Consider the following 20,729-nt stretch of genomic DNA (forward strand, 5'->3'; position numbering starts at 1 on the left):
ATATGAGAACTTTCTGAAAAATAGCTTCAGAAATAATCATTTGAGAAGGGACTGGGCCAAGATGGCAGAGTAGAGAAGCCAACCCCATTGATTTCTCCCAACATTCACCTCCAAACAACTTTAAAATAATATGTCAAATAGAATTTTGGAGAAGCACAGCCAAGGAAAGGTCAGAGACATTTTTGCAGCCCAAGAGAACTTGGGGGAGAATTATGTGACACCAGGGTCAGGGCTGGCACAGAATATACACAATAACAGCATCCGTGTAGCCCTTTGGGGGGTAGGTTCAGCACCACCAGAAACAATATCTTTGGGAGCTCTCTGTTTAAAAATGGCAAGGAAAGAGGAAAATTGATCAGAAAAAGGTTTCCAGTGAACTTACTTACCACGGGGCAAAGGACTTGGTTCTATTTGTCAACTTTATTTCTCATTTAAATTTCTCAGTTGCAAACCCAGAGCAGAGAGGAGGTACAACTGTAGTTGTGTGCTTTTTCATAGCAGAGGAATACTAGTGCTTGTGGCTGCAGAGCAATCAGAAAGAGGAAGTGCCTGGGTAGTACAGTGATATATGCCTAGTTTAGGTTGAGTGTAAGGAAGACTCACTCTCATAAGATCAAATCCTATCTCTTACTACACTTACTATCTCTTATAACACTTACTAGTTGTGTGAATGTGCGTAAATCACTTAATCCTGTTTGCCTTAGTTACTCCTCTGTTAAATGGGGTGGACAAGGAAATAGCAAACTATTCCAGTATCTTTGTCAAGAAAATCCCAAATGGCGGTCATAAAGAGTTGGATATGACTAAAAATCAATCAACATTTAATAAAAAAGAGTTTGCATAGACCATTAGTGTAACATAGAAAATCACTTCACTATCTTTAAAAAACAAAATAGGAACAAAGGGGCTAGTTTGAAGGGAGAGGAGATATTGAATGCTGTTTTAGAAATGTTGACTTTTCCATGTCTACAGGAATCTAATTTGAGATATCCGAAAGGTATCTCCTGTGGCTCATTATGGCCAGATATATAAATTTGATAATTATTTTTAGAAAGAAAAAATTAAAACTATGGAAAATTTTTTAAAAATCATGTTTCCCTGCTTTGCCTGATGAGATTTGCCTGTGGAGTATTATAAAAGGAAAACTGAAAAAGATAGAACTTGGAAGGGTGTGTGTGTGTGTGTGTGTGTGTGTAATAGGTATTTAATGGATATTGCATTAACTAGAGCTACATTAATTAAAACTACTAAAATAAAGCAGATTAAGGAGAAGTCATATCAGTAGAAGAAAAGTCAAGAAAGCACTGTAAATAAAACCTAGAAAATGGAGAGTATTCACAAGAATCATTATCTGTTTCAAATTTAAAAAAAGACAATAAAAAGGATAAAGTTGTGTATTGTTCTGAAGATCCAGGGAGAAAATCACCAAGTTTTGATACTGTCAAATAGTTTTACATCAGAAATGGTAGCAATTCATTAATGTAAATCACATTAAGCCTGATACAACTTATCTTTTTGATTGAACCATTCTAATAACCATGGAACTTCTTAATTTGACTAGTTGCTGAAGCCTTCTATATGTATTGTTCCCTTCACCCCATATTAGAATGTGAGTCCCCTCAAAAAATGAATTATCTTCACTTTCCTATTAGTATTCCCAGGATTTAGCCAAGATCATAGCATATAGTAAGCATTTAAATAAATTCTTTTGGTTCATTTATTGATTGAGAATTGAAAGAACTTTTAAACAGAAGAGTCAGAGAAAACATGGGAGATTTCTTTAAGTATTTGGGAAATCTTCCTGTGTTCAGTTTGGCTTAAGAGGGCAGAACTTGTAACAAATGGGTGAATGTTGCAATAAAGAAGATTTAGATTTGATATGAGAGAAATCTTAAAAATTGAGTTGTCCAAAAGAAGAATGGGTTGTCTTAAGAGCAGACTTCTCTCTTCTTACAAGATGTTTTGAAGAGAAAGTTGGCTGAACATTTCTAAATGATATTATAGAGGTGATTTTAATGAAAGAATGAATTGAGTTAGAACATCTCCAAGGTCTCTTCCAACTCAAAGATTGTATAATTCTGTTTTTCTTATACTTAATAGATCTATAAAATTGGTGTAGTTGCTATCACTTGTACAAGTATCAACATTTATATCCCTCCCCATCACTTCTTTAATTTTGTGGTTACTAGTGTACTTGGGCTATAAACTTTTATAACAATATTATAGATTTTCAGAGCTGGAAGACCTCAGAGGTCACTTAAATCAATCTATTTCTGGAAAAAAAATCTTTATGCAAAGTACTTTCATTTCATGAACCAGATAATGGGAAGATTTTACCTCCAGAGTAATCATTTTATTCACTTTTGGATAGCTCTAAAAGGAAGTCTTTACTTACATCAAGTATAAATTCTTCTTTTTTAAATTTCCACTCATTGCTTCTAGTTTTATCTCTTGGATCTAAGAAAATCAAATCTAATCCTGCTTTTACATGGCAGGTCTTAAATATTTGAAGATTGTTGTCGTGTTTCTCAGTTTCTCTTTTATTCCCAATAAACATTGTTAGTTCTTTGGATCAATCTTCATATGACATTAGTTCAAGACTCTTTTTCCACCATCTTTTTTGTTCTTCTCTTGACATTTCATCAATGTTCTTAGCAAAACATAATTCCTAATGTTAGATATAATAATTCAGTAAAAATCTATCTTGTATATTTTTCAGTCATTTATATCCAACAGATTATTCTTATTACACTTCTTACTCATGTCATTGTACATGCTTTAGTTTACTTAAAGTCATTTTAGATTTTAATGGTGACCTTTGTGTCTATTACCACACAAACCATTTAGAAATCATGGCATTCCATAATTTACCAAGCACATAATATTATTAAGCCAATCTTAGCATTGACATAATTTTATGAGGTAGAAACAACGTGAGATCATTGAAAGCAGTTTCCAAACTTTATATAGCAACATACTAAAGTTCTATTACTTTCTGTACATTGTCCATGTGTAATATATTTGCATTTTTTGTATTGCAATTGTCATCTCAGGTGAATTAAATACATGGGGTACAGCTAGAGAGCACAAAAGAAATATAATCTACTAGTCATTTCCTAAAAAAAAAATGTGGTATAAAAAGATGGCAAAGTAACAACAGGAACTCATCAGAGCTTTTCTAAATTTTCCTCCAAACAACTGAAGTGGCAAAACCAACAAAATGACAGGTTTGTTGTCATGGGACTTTTTTTTTTTTTAGAATAAGGCAATTTAGAAATATGACAGGGAAGGTCTTTCTCACTGAGATGAGAATGCAGCCTAAACCAGGGCAGGCTGCACCTGGGAAGCCAGCAGTAAGCTGTGGGAGTGCCTGTATCAGCAGAATGATGACTTCCTGAGCTTTCGGCCAGAATACTGTAAGGGATTGAACAGCTAGTCAAGCAAAATACTATAGCAGATTAAAGGTACTGCAATACTCTGTTGGATTGCTGATACATGGTTCTACATAGCTGTCAAAAAATGAAGAGGAACATTAGCACATTAGACATGACAGCTAAAAGGCAGGGGAGACACTGGTCATATTTCTTTTTTTTTTAATTTAAAATTTGTGTTTCAAATTTTTTTCTCCTTCCCTTTCCCCTACCTCCTCCTCTGCATAGTAAGTAATGCAATATATGTTAAACATGTACAATTCTTCTATATATCTTTTCACAATTATCATTGCTGCACAAGAAAAATCAGATCAAAAAGGGAAAAATATGAGAAAGAAAACAAAATGCAAATGAACAACAATTAAAAAATGAAAATACTTTGTTGTGATCCATACTTAGTCCAAAGATTCCTCTCTATAGGTTCCCATGGTTTGCTTGATTAAAAGATCATTGGAACTGGCCTGAATCACTGCACTGTTGGAAAGAAATACATCTGTCAGAATATATCATAACAATTGTTTAATCTTGCTCTTGCTGTGTACAATGTTCTCCTGGCTCTACTCACTTTACTTGTATCAATTCATATAAATCTTTCAGGAATATCTGAAATCAATCTGCTAATGATTTGTTATAGAACAATAATATTCCATAACATTCATATAACTCATTCAGCCATTCTTGAACTGATGGGCATCCACTCAGTTTCCAGTTCTTTACCACTACAAAAAAAGGCTGCTACAAACATTTTTGCAGTTGTGGGTTATGTTCCTTTTATTAAGATCTCTTTGGGATACAGATCCAGTAGAGATATTGCTGGATCAAAGGGTATGCACAGTTTGATAGCTGTTTTGGCATAGATTCAAATTGCTTTCCAGAATGGTTGAATCAGTTAACCACTCCCCCAGTAATGTACTAATTTCCCCATTTTCCCACATCCCTTCCAATATTTGTCATTATTTTTTCCTGTCATTTTAGCTAATCTGAGATGTATGTAGTAGTACCTCAGAGTTATCTCAATTTGCATTTCTCTGATTAATAGTGACTTAAAAGATTTTTATATGACTAGAAATGATTTTACATTTTTCATCTGAAAATTATTCATATCCTTTGACCATTTATCAATGGGAGAATGACTTGAATTATTATAAATATGAGTCAGATCTCTATATATTTTAGAAATGAGGCCTTTATCAAAACAATAGGATGTAAATGTTTTCCCTGTTTACTATTTCCCTTCTAATCATTTCAGCAGTGGTTGTTTGTACACTTTTTTTTAACTTATTATAATCAAAATTATCCATTTTGCATTCCATAATGCTTTTATTTGGTAACACAATATTTCCTTGTCCATAGATTTGAGTGGTAAACAATCCTTTTTTCTTATTTACTTATAGTATCACTCTTTATGTCTAAATAATGAATCTCTTTGACTTTAGTTTTGTATGAGATGTTATGTGTGAGTCAATGCTTAGGTTCTGCCATATAAATTTCCATTATTTTCCCCTACTAATTTTATAAAATAGTGATTTCTTATTCCTGGTCACCATTCTAAGACAGAAAAGTATGCTTGTGATGGCTCACAGACAAGATCATAGGCCAGGAAAGCAGTGACAATCTTCATATAAGCTTGCAAGAACTGAAAACTTACCCAGAAATAATTGAAAACAGCAATAGATATACATAGACACACACACACAAACACACACACATACACACACAGACATACACGCAAACACCCACACATGCAAAAATTTAAACTTGGGACAGTACCTATTTCATACTGGCACCAGAGCTCATAACATAACATAAGTTGAAAGCCACGAAATAGTCTGAAAAAAAAATCAGTAAATAACAAAAATAACCTGACTAGAGAAAGTTACTGTGGTAACAGGAGAGATAAAAATATAAATTCATAAGAAGACAACAAGAGTCAAAAAAACTTTATTCCAATTCTCAAAGAAAAATGTGAATTGACCTCAGGTGCAAATTAATTTCTAAAAGAAATGAAAAAAAAAAGTATTTTAAAACTCAAATAAGTGAGGCAGAGGAAAAAATTGGGAAAAGAAATGAGAGTAACAGAAGACAATCATGGGGGGAGAAAGAGTTAACAGTAAAGGAGGCACAGAAATACTGAAGAAAACAACATCTTAAAAACCAGAACTAGTCTAATTTGAAAAGAAGTGCAAAATTTCAATAAAGGGAACTACTTAAAAAAAAGTGGTCAGTGGAAAAAAAGATATACAAAAATTAATTAAGGAAAATAATTCCTTAAAAATAGAATTTGTTGAGGGGAAGTTAATGAATATCATACATAAGAAAAATGAAATGAAAACAGAAATAGTAGGGGCAAGGTAAAAAAAAGGGACTCTTAAGGGGGAGAGATGCTTGAGGCAAGTGGTGTCCATAAGTAAAAATACTGGGGAGGAGAGAAAGGGAAAAAAGAAAGAGAAAACTATAATCTGCGGATAATAAGATGAAAGGAAATATAGAATTAGTAATTTTCACTGTAAATGTAAATGGGGTGAACTCTTCCTTAAAGCAGAAGCATTTAGAAGACTAGATTAAAAGCCAGAATTCTACAACATGTGGTTTACAAGAAACACATTTAAAACAGTGACAAATACTCCATACAGAGTAAAGACAAAAGGTTGAATCAGAATCTATTATGTTTCAGATGAAATAAAAAAGCAGGGATAACCAGCTAATCTCAAACCAAGCAAAAGCAAAAATTGACCTAATTAAAAGAGATGATGAAGGAAACTATATCTTGCTATAGAGTACCATACATAATGAAGCAATATCAATGCTAAACATATATGCACTAAGTGGTATAGCATTTAAATTCCTAAAGGAGAAGTTAAGAGAACTGCAAGAAGAAATAGACAGCAAAACTATGATAGTGGGAGATCTCAACCTTGCACTCTCAGAACTACATAAATCAAACTAGAAAATATATAAGAAAGAAGTTAAGGAGGTAAATAGAATGCTATAAAAGTTAGGTATAATAGATCTTTGGAGAAAATTGAATGGAACTGAAAGGAATACACTTTCTTCTCAGTAGGTCATAGAACCTATAAGACATTGACCATATATTAGGACATAAAAACCTCAAAATCAAATGCAGAAAAGCAGAAATAGTAAATACATTTTTTTGTTCTCAGATCACGGTGCAATAGAAATTATATTCAATAAAAGGCCAGGGGAAAATAGACCAAAAAGTAATTTGAAATTAAATAATCTCCTCCAGAATGAATGGGTGAAACAGCAAATCATAGACACAATTAATAATGTCATTGAAGAGAATGACAATAATGAGACAACGTACAACAATTTGTGGGATGCAGCCACAGTGGTAATAAGGGGAAATTTTATATCCCTATATCTTACTTGCATAAATTAGAGAATGAGAAGATCAATGAATTGGTCTTGCAACTAAAAAAGCTAGAAAAAGAACAAATTAAAACCCCCCAATAAAATACCCAACTTGAAGTTCTAAAAATAAAAGGAGAAATCAATAAAATTGAAACAAAAAAAACTATTGAATTAATAAATAAAACTAAGAGTCGGTTTTATGAAAAAACCAACAAAATAGATAAAGCATTAGTAATGTGATTAGAAAAAAGAAAAGAAAAAAATCAAATTGTTAGTCTCAAAAGTGAAAGGGGGAAACTTTCCACCAATGAAGAAGAAATTACAGCAATAATTAGGAATTAGTTTGCCCAATTTTATGCCAATAATTTTGACAACCTAAGTGAAATGAAGGAATATCTACAAAAATGTAGATTGTCCAAATTAACAGAAGAGGAAATACATTATTCAACAGTCCCATTTTAGAAAAAGAAATAGAACAATTTATCAATGCCCTAAGAAAAAATCCTTAGGTCCAGATGGATTTACATGTGAATTTTACTAAACAGTTAAAAAACAATTAGCTGTTTCCCCCCACCTCTGTTTTGAAGGATGGAGATGTGATGGGATTAGGAAGGGGTGATACAGACAATAGGGATGGAAAGAACAGAAGAGAATATCTGTGAAACAAAACCAAAAATTGTTAACAAAACTTTTAAAATTAAAAAAAATTACAAAAAAAAATTCTTTGAACAGAGTCTGAAGAATGAAATTACTCTCCAGGTCAAGATAAATTGGAACAACTTCAAGAAAGGTCAGTCTCACTGTGGTGAAAAGTGTTCAGATCATCTGAGACAACTCTGGGAAAGCTAGTAAGAGATTCTCAATCATAACAAAACAACACCTAAGACCATCATCCTGGCTTAGTAGAGGAACAGATACATGGAGTCACCTCCAGTCCTAATTCAGAAGGCAAATACTCAAAAACCAGGGTTTCCTGAAAAGAGCAGGTAAAGCTACCCTTGCAAACACAAGGGGCCCCAATGGTTAAAGCCAAGACACAGAGCTACACAAGAAGATTGAGATACTATTCATTTTGTCCCAAGTGCCGAACTCAGTCATAAAAGTAAAAAAAAAAAACAAAAAAAACCCAGAACTAACAAAAAGAGAAGGAAAGAAAATGAGCAAGAAACGGAAAAGAATCTTGACCATATAAAGATACTATGATGACAGGGAATATCAAAATCAGATGAGGACAAAATGTCGTCAGAGTAATATGAATTGGTCTGAAATTCAAAAAGTTGTTTTGAAAGTGCTTATAAAAGACTTCAAAGGGAAAATAAGAGAGGTAGAAGGAAAAAAAATGAGAAAAGAAATGAGAAGTATGCAAGAGAGAGTCAACAGCTTGTAAAAGGAAGAAAAAAACTGATTGAAATAAAACAAATTCTTAAAAAATATAATTGGCCAAATGCAAAAAAAAAAAAAAAGTCCACTGAGTAAAACAACACATTCCAAAGTAGAATTAACATCTCCTTAATCCATAGAATAAATCAAATGAAAACAGAGATACAAAAGCTAACTGAAGAAAATAACATATTAAAAATTAGAATGGGCAAAAAGAAGCTAATGACTCCATGAGACTGCAAGAATTAGTCAAAGTAAAAAAAATGTAAAAAAAGGTAGAAAATGTGAAATACCTCATTGGAAAAAGAGTCAATCTAAAAACTAAATCCAGAAGAGACAATTTAAATATTATTGGTCTCTATGAAGGCCATTACCAAAAAATATCCTGGACAACATTCTTCAAGAGACCACTAAGGAAAACTGCCCCGATATGCCAAAAACAGAAGGGGAAATAGTCATGGAAAAAAATCTATCAATCACCTTTGGAAAAAGATCTCACAAGGAAAATTGTAAGCAACACTGAGAAAATCAAGACCTACAATTTTAAGGGGAAAAAATTACTGCAAGCTGCCAGACACAAAACAATTCAAATATCAAGGCTCAATAGTCAGAATTACTTGGGATGTGGCAGCTTTTACAATAAAGGATGAGAAGGCCTGTAATACCTCATTTGGGAAGGTAAAGGACCCAGAGATATAATCAAGAATTAAATAACAGCCCTGCGAAATGCACCATCATCATTCAGGGGAGGCAATAGTCTTCTTCCTTTTTTTTTTTTTTTTTGACATTTTTATCTCTAATTAGAGATAATAGAGATAATACATTTTTTTAGTTCATATTATATGATAGAGTTTAAGAATGCTTGCTTCATAAAGGTTTACTTTAATCATACAGTGTGCTTTATGAAGTTAATTTATACCTACTAAAATTTTTGGTGCAGATAAGTGGTACAATGGACAGCCTATTAAGTCTGAAATTAGAAAGACTTGAGGTCAAGTTTGCCTCAGATTTCTAATAGCAGGGTAACTCTGGGCAAGTAATTTAACTCTATTTGTCTCAGTTTCCTTATGTGCAAAATGAGCTGAAGCAGGAAATGACAAACTACTCCAGTATCTTTGCCAAGAAAAACCCAGTTGCAATCATTCAGTGTTGTACATAACTGAATTGACTGAAAAATCATAAAATTACTTGAATTAGAATGGTTAACAATATTATTCATTAATTTAAATTAAAAGTATAATATCTACTGTCTTTTTTATCCCCAATAACAAGAAAAGGATGAAAATACTACTAAACTCAAATTTTCCTAAAAAAAAATGAACCTCTGATAAAAACATGTTCACGAAATATGTAATTGCATAAGTACAATCTACAGAGCTTCCTCTGAGAGAATTTTTGTTGCAATTTATAATTCATTAGAGTGAGCAAATTATGTGAAAACCGTCACCTTTTATTTGTGTTGTAAATTTTAACTTTAAAATAATTATATTTGAATCCATTTGCAGAACTATCTAAATTTAGTTTCTATTATGACACAAAAATCAATATTTTACAATGATTAGCAAAACATGATGATTTTGAATATCAAAAGAAAATTTCTAGCATCATTTTTTGCACTTGTCATTAATTTTGAAATTGATAGTAACTTGTCTACCTGGATCTATTTAAAATAAATTTTAAATATTCCTTTTGTGTTTATCTTAGGTATTTTGAAGAAATAAAGAAAATCGTTTCCTCCCTTCAACAAAGAAAAATAACTTGAGGACAATCTGATGAGAAGATTCCCACAATGTTCATAACCCTCCCTTCTTTCTCACAAATGTAATAGGTCTTTTTTGCCTCTTCATATGATGTAATTTACCTCATTTAAAGTTTATCTTCCTTTTCTTCCAGTTGAATCACTTTTTCTTCTCAACTTTTTTTTTATATCATTGCAGTCATGTAATTAAACCCTCCAAGTTTATTCATAACAGAGATACAGATTACAAGAGTTAAATTTATCACCTTGCCATATAAGAATGTCACCTTTTTAACTTTTAAAATAAAGTTATTTTTTCTTTCTTTTTTTTTACCTTTTTATGCTTCTATTTAGTTATACATTTGAAGATCAAATTTTCTATTCTGCTCTAGTTGTTTCATTAGAAATAAATGAAATTCACCTGTTTCATTGAATGCCCATCTTTTTCACTGAAAGTTAATGCTCAATTTTCCTAGATAGTTGATTCTACGCTGTAATCCAAGTTCCTTTACCTTTCAGAATATCAGATTCCAGGCCATTTAATCCTTTAAAGTGGAAGTTGCTAGACCCTGGGTAATCTTGATTGTGATTCCTTGAGATTTGTGTTTCCTTCTGGCTACTCACAACATTTTTTCCTTCATTTGCTAATTCTGAAATTTAGCTACAATATTCCTTGGAGTTTTCATTTTTGTGATCTCTTTCAAGAGATGATTGATGAATTCTTTCAATGGCTATTTTACCCTTTTGTTCTATAACATCAGGGCAGTTTTCCTTGATGATTTTCTGAAAGATGATATCTAGGCTCTTTTTTTTTTCTTCATGGTTTTTAGGAAGTCCAATATTTCTTAAATTGTCTCTCCTAGATTTATTTTCCAGGTTAACTGTTTCTCCAATGAGGTATTTTACATTTTCTTTTATTTTTTCATTTTTCGGAGTTTTGTTTGACTGATTCTTGAAGTATTATTGATTCATTCAATTCCATTGGCTCAATTCTATTTTTAGTGAATTATTTTCTTCAGTTAATTTTTTTATCTGCTTTTGAACTTGGCCAATTGAACTTTTAAATGAAGTGTTTTTTTTTTTTTTTTGGATTTTTTTCCATTTCAAAAATTCTGTTTTTCAATGATTTTTTTTCATATCTATTGTGTAAGGAGTTATTTTCTTTCATTTCATGCAATTTATTTTGTAAGGAATTATTTGCCTTTTCCATTTTATCAAATCTATTTTAAGGAGTTTTATTAAGATAATTTGTTTCCATTTTCCAAACTCTCTTGTCATGTCTCTTGCCATGCTCTTATTTCCTTTCTCCATTTTTCTTCTAACTCTCTTTTAAGATCCTTTAAAAATACTTCCAAGAGAGCCTTGTAAGATGGATACCAATTCATTTCACCCTTTGGGGCTTCTTCTGGAGCTGCTATGACTTTAGGATCTTCAGGGTTTGAGGTTTTTTCTTCTCTTTCTCCATAAAGTCTATCTATGATGCGAATTATTTTTTTTCCCTAAGGTAATTGAGGTTAAGTGACTTGTCCAGCCCATCACACAGCTAGGAAGTGTTAAGTGTCTGAACCCTGATTTGAACTCAGGTACTTTTGACTTTGGGGCTGATACTCTATCCACTGTGCCATCTAGCTGCTCCTTTTTTGCTTATTTCTTTTTTTTTAATAGCTTTTTATTTACAAATTATATGCATGGGTAATTTTACATTATTGACAATTGCCAAACCTTTTATTCCAATTTTTCCCCTCCTTCCCCCCACCCGCTCTCCTAAATGGCAGGATGACCAGTTGATGTTAAATATATTAAAGTATAAATTAAATACAAAATAAGTATACATGACCAAACCATTATTTTGCTGTACAAAAAGAATCGAACTCTGAAATGTTGTATAATTAGCCTGTGTAGGAAATCCAAAATGCCAGCAGGCAAAAATATAGGGATTGGGGATTCAATGTAATGGTTTTTAGTCATCTCCCAGAGTTCTTTCGCTGGGTGTAGCTGGTTCAGTTCATTACTGCTCCATTGGAACTTATTTGGTTCCTCTCATTGCTGAAGATGGCCAGGTCCATCAGAATTGATCCTCATATAGTATTGTTGTTGAAGTATATAATGATCTCCTGGCCCTGCTCATTTCACTCAGCATCAGTTCGTGTAAGACTTTTCAGGCCTTTCTGAAATCATCCTGTTGGTCATTTCTTACTGATTTTTGCTTATTTCTTAAAGGTTAATATATGCTCTTAAGGTAAAGGGGATTCACCTGCTTTAAATTGCTCTGGGGCCAGTGATGCTAACTAACATCAAGTGTTTGGTAAGTGGAGCCAGGTCCCACATTTTTCTGTGGTTCAGAGGCTTACTATTTGCCTTTTCTATTTGCTTTGGGTGTCTCACAGCCCATCTGCTGATCAACTGATTTGTAATCAGGACAGAGTAGCCTAAGAGTCCGCCAGTAGGTTCTGTGATTCCGGAAGCTACATATCCCTGTTTCTCTGTCCCAGGCTCCTTGTGCTGCAGGGACCTCAGCAGCCTCTCCCCCATCCTATTTAAGCAGACCTTTTCTGAAGTTATTCCAAAGTATCTTCTTCTGGAAATTTTTTACACTCCAAATATTTGTGGGTTTTGTCACTCCAGAACCGATCCAGAGGCTTGATCTGGTGTTGATCTGAAGGACACATTAGGAAGAGCTCAGATAAAGATGTCTATTCTCTGCCATCTTGGCTCCACCTCCTGTTCATTTTTCATATAATAGTTAATTACAATTTCACTCCTCACTCCTTCATTTCTATTTCCTTTCTTTACCTTCCCCAATTTTCAATTACTTGTCCTTACTTTTTTCATCAACTTTTTTGCTCCGTTTTGTTTTATTCTTCATCTTTTTACTTTATTAATAATAATAAGAGTAATATGAATGTTTTTCTGAGAATTTTTATTCAATTTTGTTTTTATAAAGCATTTGTTCAGTGAAATGGATCTTTTCTTCAACTATTTGTTCATTTCTCCTCAAACAATTTTCATTTGAGTTTTTGTTCAGTTATTTGGGTGATTTTTATTTGATGTACTTGATATATGTTTTATTTATTACTTCCCTTCTATATTGAAAGCACAATTGTGCTGAGAGGGTAGAGTAACAAAAATGATGGGTGGGAAAGATCATTTTCAATTCTTTTATTTCCCTCTAAAAATTATCATGGATTGGAATCCAACAATTATGGCCTTTGGTCACTATCATAATCACCTTTGGGGGTCTTTTTTTTTTTTTTTTGGTAATTTGGGATTTTTTTTTTATATTAATGCATTCATTCATCCAACTTTATGCATATGTTATATGCTAAGTATTTTGCTGGGTAAACGAGATTTTAATACAGAAAATGAGACAGGTTTTCTTTGCATATCAAATTAATTTTTGATAGAGAAAAAGTGGAATTTAGGTTTTCCCTCATTTTACCATCTTCCCAATATTTTCCTTTACTTAGAACTATTAGTATGTAGAGATTTTCTCTGAAATGATGCATAAATAATTATCACTTTGTAGTTAATTCCCTTATTTCACATTTGAAAGAATACATTTTAAATATGGATATCTTTATTGCCATGTATTCTATCAAGCCTCTCTTGAATAAAAAACAAAATAATATATAAATTAATTCAAACAATATTAAGAAATGATGACAAAATATCCCTATAGTCATAATATAAGTTACTCTGGATTATAAAAAAAATGCCAGAATGGGAATTGTAAAATGTAATTTAAAATTAATTTAAAATTTCCCCCACTTGCAGATAAAAACTGTTTATTTAAAAAAATATTAATTACTTTAAATTTTGAAATTCAAATTTTCTTCCTCTCTCATTTTTACTGCTTACTCCATGAGCCAAGGAACAATTTGATTTACATTACATATGTCCAAGTATGTAAAACAAATTTCCATATTAATCATGTTGTGAAAAAAAGAGATAAAAATCTTTGAAAAATGAAGAAAGTGAAAAACAATATATATAGTTTCACATTCAGATTCCATTAATTCTTTCTAGTGAGGTGGATAGCATTTTTCAATGCTATCCTTTAAAATTGTCTTGGATCATTTTATTGATGAGAATTGATAAATAATTTATTAAATCATTTAAATGTTATTATTGTAATTTTACTTTAAAAGCCAATAGGAAACCCAAAATCTCTAATGTTGTGAAATAGAATCACACTTTGGACAAAGAGTGGATCACTTCAATGATGAAAACAAAAAGTGATAAGAATAAAGTAAAGAGGTTACTTATTTAAAGCCCAGGAAACAGTTTATTGTTTAATGTAGCATTATCTATGCTTGCCGAACTGAAGGTTTTAAATTTATAATTAAATTTAATATAACTTAAATCAATATACTTTAATTTTTTTAAATGTGCAATTATTTTTTCACACTAATTCAATTTTTTGAGTTCTAAATTTTTCCTCCTCTTTTTCAACCACACATTTAGAAGACAAGCCTATATGATATCAATTATACATGCAGCACAATGCAAAACACATTTATATATTAATCATTTTGCAAAGATGAAAAAAATAAAAGCAAGAAATATAAAATGAAACAATCTTTACTCTTAGTTCATCTGCAGGTAGAGAACATTTTTCATCATGAGCCCATTTGTCTTGATGGGTAACTAAGGCTTTAACAGTCTATTACACTTTGAATCCTGCTATTACTGTGTACGATATTCCCCTGATTCTGTTCGCTTCACTTTGCATCAGTTAATATCTTTCCTTCTTTTTCTGAAACCATTTTGTTCAACATGAGCTTTCCAGTAAATTGCATACTGCACTTTCTTTGGTCTTTTCCCAGATGATGGGTACCACTTCAGTTTCCATTTTCTTTGCCACAACCAAAAGAGTACAAATCCCAATGTTTTAAACTTTTCACAGTCTGCTATGTGTTGCCAGCTACTTTTTAACCTTCCTAATGGTTAGTGGTGTACATTTCTCACACTAGTACTGATGAATTTTTTTATTTGACTTTCATTGTATTTGAAATTTGTTTAAATTCTGCTCCTTTGCCAGAAGTAGAATGTTGTAAACAGGTGGTAGACTAAAGTCAACACATATTCAAATTAACCATAAATACAAGAAATTAAGGAGTAACTAGATAGTTTAGGAGTCATAGAAAAATATTTTTGTTACTGTAACAATACATAAAAAGCCTACTAAGTTGTAGTCAGCTTTCAAATGGAATTGTTTTTGTTTTACTGTGCTTTGGGCAAAACCTAGACTTGTAATAACTCTTGGAAGTATTTAAAGGGACGTCTTGTGAAAGAGAGATTGGTCTTATTTTACTTGGCCTCAGAGGGTAAAATGAGGAGTAATAAAAACTTTCTAATTCCAATATGCATTAAGATGGTTTGTTAAGCTTTTCATTGGTGAAAATGTATAATTGGAAGATAAATGACTATTTGTTTGCAATGTTGCAGGAAATAATTCTTGATTAGGTATGAGTTACATTAGATAGCCCTAAAGTTGCTTTTAATATGATATTTTGTGATTAAGAAAAGATTCAGGAGACACAGAAAGAACATGGCTGGAGCATAGAACCCTTCAATATAAAGTCTTATTACCTCAATAATTCCTGAATATATGTATATTTTTGTCCCTCTATGTTTGGAATCTCTGTCTCTCTCTCTGTTTCTCTCTCTCTCTCTCTCTCTCTCTCTCTCACACACACACACACACACACACACACACACAAACACACACACAGAGACCCACACTATCTATCTATCTATCTATCTATCTATTTACCTGTCTATCTAAGAGAATATCATTATTTTTGAGACATGGCAAACCTAGAGAAGTAATAATAACAATAACAGTAACTGATTATAGGAATGATGAGCAGAGACTTTTGCCTTTAAATTTATATATTCTTTACTTTACTTTTCAACCTTCTTATCTATCCTTCCTACTTTTTTCTGTGATCTGAAAGATGATGGCCTCTTCCAATATTTTTAAATACTCTAGGTCTATAAAATTTTCTTGCATTTCACTTTCTGTTATTCTTTCTACATGCTAAAGGTCATAAATGTTTCATCAAATAAATTGATTGTCACGTGATATGCTCTCACTCTTTGGTTGCTTTGATGCAACTATATTGATGAGAAAAAATCTTAATAATTTAGGCATGCCTTTCTAACCTTTCTCCCCACCCCCAACCCTGTTTCTTTTGACTTTGAAATTTAAATACTACTTTGAATTGTCTCCCCAGACTAGGATAGGGAAGGAGTTGCTAGCCCATCAAGAAGTCAATGGACTGTGAGTTAATATTCTCAGTAGAAAAACCTGAGTTTGTTTGCTTCGTTCATATTTTTCTTTTCTGAACAATCAAACCATCAGCTTTGAGATAGAAATAACCTTGACTCATATGATCTTGGGAGGCATTGCAAAGCTGCCATGTTTTAAACTCCATATGTTAAGACCAAAAAGAAGAGGGAGAAGCACTGAAATAAATGATGAGATTTCTGCATCATCTCATCTGGAACTCTTCAGTCTCTTCCAATATAAGTCCACAGGTGATATATAACTATATCTACACTAAATCTCTATTTACCTATCTATCTATCTACGTTTTAAACAATCTATAAAACACCAGGACCCTACAATATACATAAGAATATATCTATCTTCATCTATATCTATCTATCTACCTATCTGACTGTCATCATTATGTAAGGATACAATTCATACTGTGTTAAACTTTCAAATGGGGTAGCTAAATGGCACAGTGGAAGTTCTCAAAACTGAAATAAAAAATACTTCTATTTGAGTTCAAATCTGGCCTTAGACACTTATTGTGTGATCCTAGGCAAGTCACATTACTGTGTTTAACTCAATTTATTCATCTGTAAAATATATAGGAGAGGGAAATGGCAATTTCATTTTTTTTCAAGAAAATTCTAAATGGAGTCACTAAGAGCCAGACAGGACACAAAAAATGACTGAATAATAGCAACAATACGCTTTCAGAAATAACTCCCACAAGTTTGAAGAGAAGCAAAGTCCAGCAATATAATTTAATTTAATTAAAGAAAATGATATTAAACATTTACTATGAACTAAATTCTGAGTGTAGAAAAAAGATGGAAAAGACAGTCTCTAACCTCAATGAGTTTTAATCTAATGACAAAAACAATGTACACATATATACAAAGCAAGGCACACATCGGATAAATAGGAAATATTTAATGGAGGGTTTGAGGAAGGCTTCATGTAGCATGAAGAATTTTAGTTAGAATTTAAAATAAGACAGGGAAGTCAGTGGTCAGAGTAGATAAGAAAAAGTAAATCAGGCATTTGGAATACGTAAAGAGAATTAATTCCTGGAGCTGAGCTGAGATATTGTGCTCATGGAATAGCAAGTAGACCATTATCACTGGATTGAGAGTTGGGTAGTAAGGTATAAAAATATTGAAAAGGTAGGAGAGGGCAAGGTTATTAGTCTTTGAATGCCAAACAAAAAAAATTGTATTTATATTTGGATGCAACTATAAGTTCCTGGAGTTTATTGAGTTGGGTGATGACTTGAAGAAGCTTGCGTTTTAGTCATATCACTTTAGTAGTTGAATGGAGAATTGATTAGAGGGGTGAGAAATGAGTCAGATTTCTCAGCAAGTTATTGCAATAGTTAAGGTGTGACATAATGAAGGCCTGCATCAAGGCAGTAGTGATGTCAGAGGAGAAAAAAAAAACAAATTAAGTTATCATAAAGGTGACATTGGAAGATCTTGGTAATAGGCTCATCAGCAGGCTATTTCAACAATCAAGGCATGAGATATGAGGTCCCATCCCAGAGTTATACACAGTGTCATGGAAAGGATATCTAATGTGGAAAATGTTGCATAGGAAAAACTGACAGAATTTGGGTACAACCTAGATATAGGGAGTGAGAAATAGTTAGAAACTTAGGATGACACTAATGTTGTGAACCTGAATGACAAGGAAAATGATGTTGCCCTCTATAGTAAAATAGAAAGCAGAAGAGGGAGGGGCTTAGAAAGACAATGAGTTTTATTTTGGACACATAGAATTTAAGATGCTTATTGGCCATCTAATTTGAGATATCTGAAAGGCAGTTGGAAATGTGAGATTACATATCACCAGGGAGATTGGGGCAGAAAAGAAAGATTTGAAATATTTTCTATTATAACTATGTGAAATGTATTATACCAAATATGTAAGGGTGATTAAGGGTGAAGAAATATACACACATATGCATATATATGTGTATGTGTGGTTTTTATGTACATACCTTTTTTATTATGTTTTTTTCAAACTTGAATGTATTCACTCAATAGCCATTTATTAAGAGACTTATTATATGGGGAGTCTTGTGATCCTTCACCAGAGAGCAATCTAACATTCTTTTGATTGTTATACAGAAACTGTTCTAGATCCTGTACAAAAGGAAATGGAAGTTTCATACTGTGTATTTCTATAATTGCACTTTTAAAAGGATTGATTGAAAAATCTTGTAAAGAAACCTAGACAAAAATTGAACTTAATAGTTTGAAATTATTTCATCTCATTTTTTTTTATTTTGTTTTGTGTCTATAGCATGAAATACCCTTGTGCAGGTTAGGCTAGTCCTGAAAGACAAGTGTGAGGAGATTCTTTTCAAATGTAACCTTGACTTTTCTTCTTTCCTTGGAAAACTTAAAAACAATACAAATCCACTTTTAAACAACTCTCTTCAACCCCTTGCTATCAGATTTTCATCCTCAATATTTGTTAATATTAGTAGATAAAAGATGAAATGACACAGGAAAACAAAGATTTGATTGTAATATTAAACAGTGCATGCCAATTGCCTAGCAAAGCATGATCACACATCCTCAGCTTAGACCTGGATCTCAAATACAGAGGAAGAAAGACATTTAAAGGCCCACTCCAAAAATTCCTCAGATAAAGCCAATTTAAAAGAAACAATACAGCATTAAGTAATTTGATTTCTAATTAGATGAAAGATTAGGAACTTTCCAATCATAATTGATACTAGGACCAGGTTCAAATACCAAAAAATCAAAAAGGAGGTGTACTACTATTATTAAGTTATCTATAAACAATCAAAAGAAGGTAGGAACAATAACTGATGAAGTAATATGGGGCTAGATATCAGTTAATACATATAGATTGCTTGAGATGTACAATTGTACAAACACCCGTTTTTTTCTAACTGGATTTCTGACCTGCACAATGCAGAGCTTTGATTAAGGATTGCTGAGTAGCAGAGGAAAGTGGTGAAGTTTCCCAGCTACATAGAGGTAGAATAAATAGTGTAAGAAAGTTATCTCCCTGTTCCAACAATTGAACAAAGTTTTCTCACAGGACAGAATTTAGAGTAGACTCATAAATTAAAAGGGAACTGACCTAACTCCATAATTCAGTCAGAAGAGGAAGTCAATGTGCTTCCCTCAATTCCTGCAGTTAAACACTTGGTGACCTAATCTGTTCCATTCCTTCAAATGTAATATCTTATTTGAACTCAATAACATTCTTGTATGGGTGCTATTATTCCCATTTTATGGATTTTAAAATTGAGGCTCATAGAAGTGGAATGACTTTTCCAACAAATCTAGTGTCTGAAGTGGAATTTGAACCATATTTTTCCAGGTTATAAAACAGGACGATATGAACTACACTATAATTTGTGCTAGTCCATAATCCCTTTGTCCTTAGTCCTTTCTTCCATCATCATGGATTCACCATCTCAATGATGTTCAAGGGCCTACACTGTGCTAGATAGTTCTACTTCCTGACATCTGAAATTCAATATGTATGAAATACAGTTAATTAATTTTCTAAAAGGCTACCTTTCCCTATACTCCATTTCTCATTATAGGAAGACTGATTTCCAGAAATGCTTTGAAACTTGTAGAATGTTTTACTCCACTTTCTTCCTAACTCTATTGTCTCATTTGAAGCCAGTTGTTAATTCTTGTCCATTCTGTATTTATACTATGTCTCATACCAAGTCTGATTTTTTACTATTCCCATTATAAATACCACAGTATAGATTTTCATCCACTCTAGCATGACTGAAAAAAAAAATTAGCAGCCTTCTAATTAGTCTTTTTGCTTCTAATTTACATATTCATCCATTTTTGTCACTACCTCGCATGGAACTTCTCTATCATTCTACTTCAATCATGTCATGCCTTTATAGCCCGAGAAACTAAAGAAAACAAATTGAAACTTCAATGACTCTGTATTGCCTACCTAATAAAATCTGAACTCCTTATTCTTGCATTTTTAGGTTCTCTGTCTTCATATAGAAATTTCCCAGCCATTGCTCATTATACATACAAACATTTATACACAGACACATCCGTATACAAATAAACATATGCTGAATTCTATTCCAGATTATATGCCTATTTTGCTCTTTCTATATGCTTGCATTATTTCGGCCCAAAATGGTTTCTTACTCTTGATGTCTTTCTTATATCTGTTAATTAAATTCCCTCCAGTTTCTTTCTCAGATTTTATCCTTTCCAAAATGCCTTCCCTAATTATCTTCACTGACTTCTCACCTAGTTAAACATTATATTTACTTCCTCAAAATTTTAAACAACAAGGGGAAGCTAGATGGCACAGTGGATAAAATATCGGTCCTGAAGTCAGGAGGTCTGAATTCAAATTTGACCTCAAACACTTAATACTTCTTAGCTGTATGAGTCTGGGCAAGTCATTTAATCCCAATCAACTCAGCAAAAATAAATAAATGAACGAATTAATAACAGCACTTTGAATTATTCCTTTCACTTCTTACATTCTGATT

Source organism: Sarcophilus harrisii, chromosome 1, assembly GCF_902635505.1.
Source record: "Sarcophilus harrisii chromosome 1, mSarHar1.11, whole genome shotgun sequence".
Classification (NCBI taxonomy): domain Eukaryota; kingdom Metazoa; phylum Chordata; class Mammalia; order Dasyuromorphia; family Dasyuridae; genus Sarcophilus; species Sarcophilus harrisii.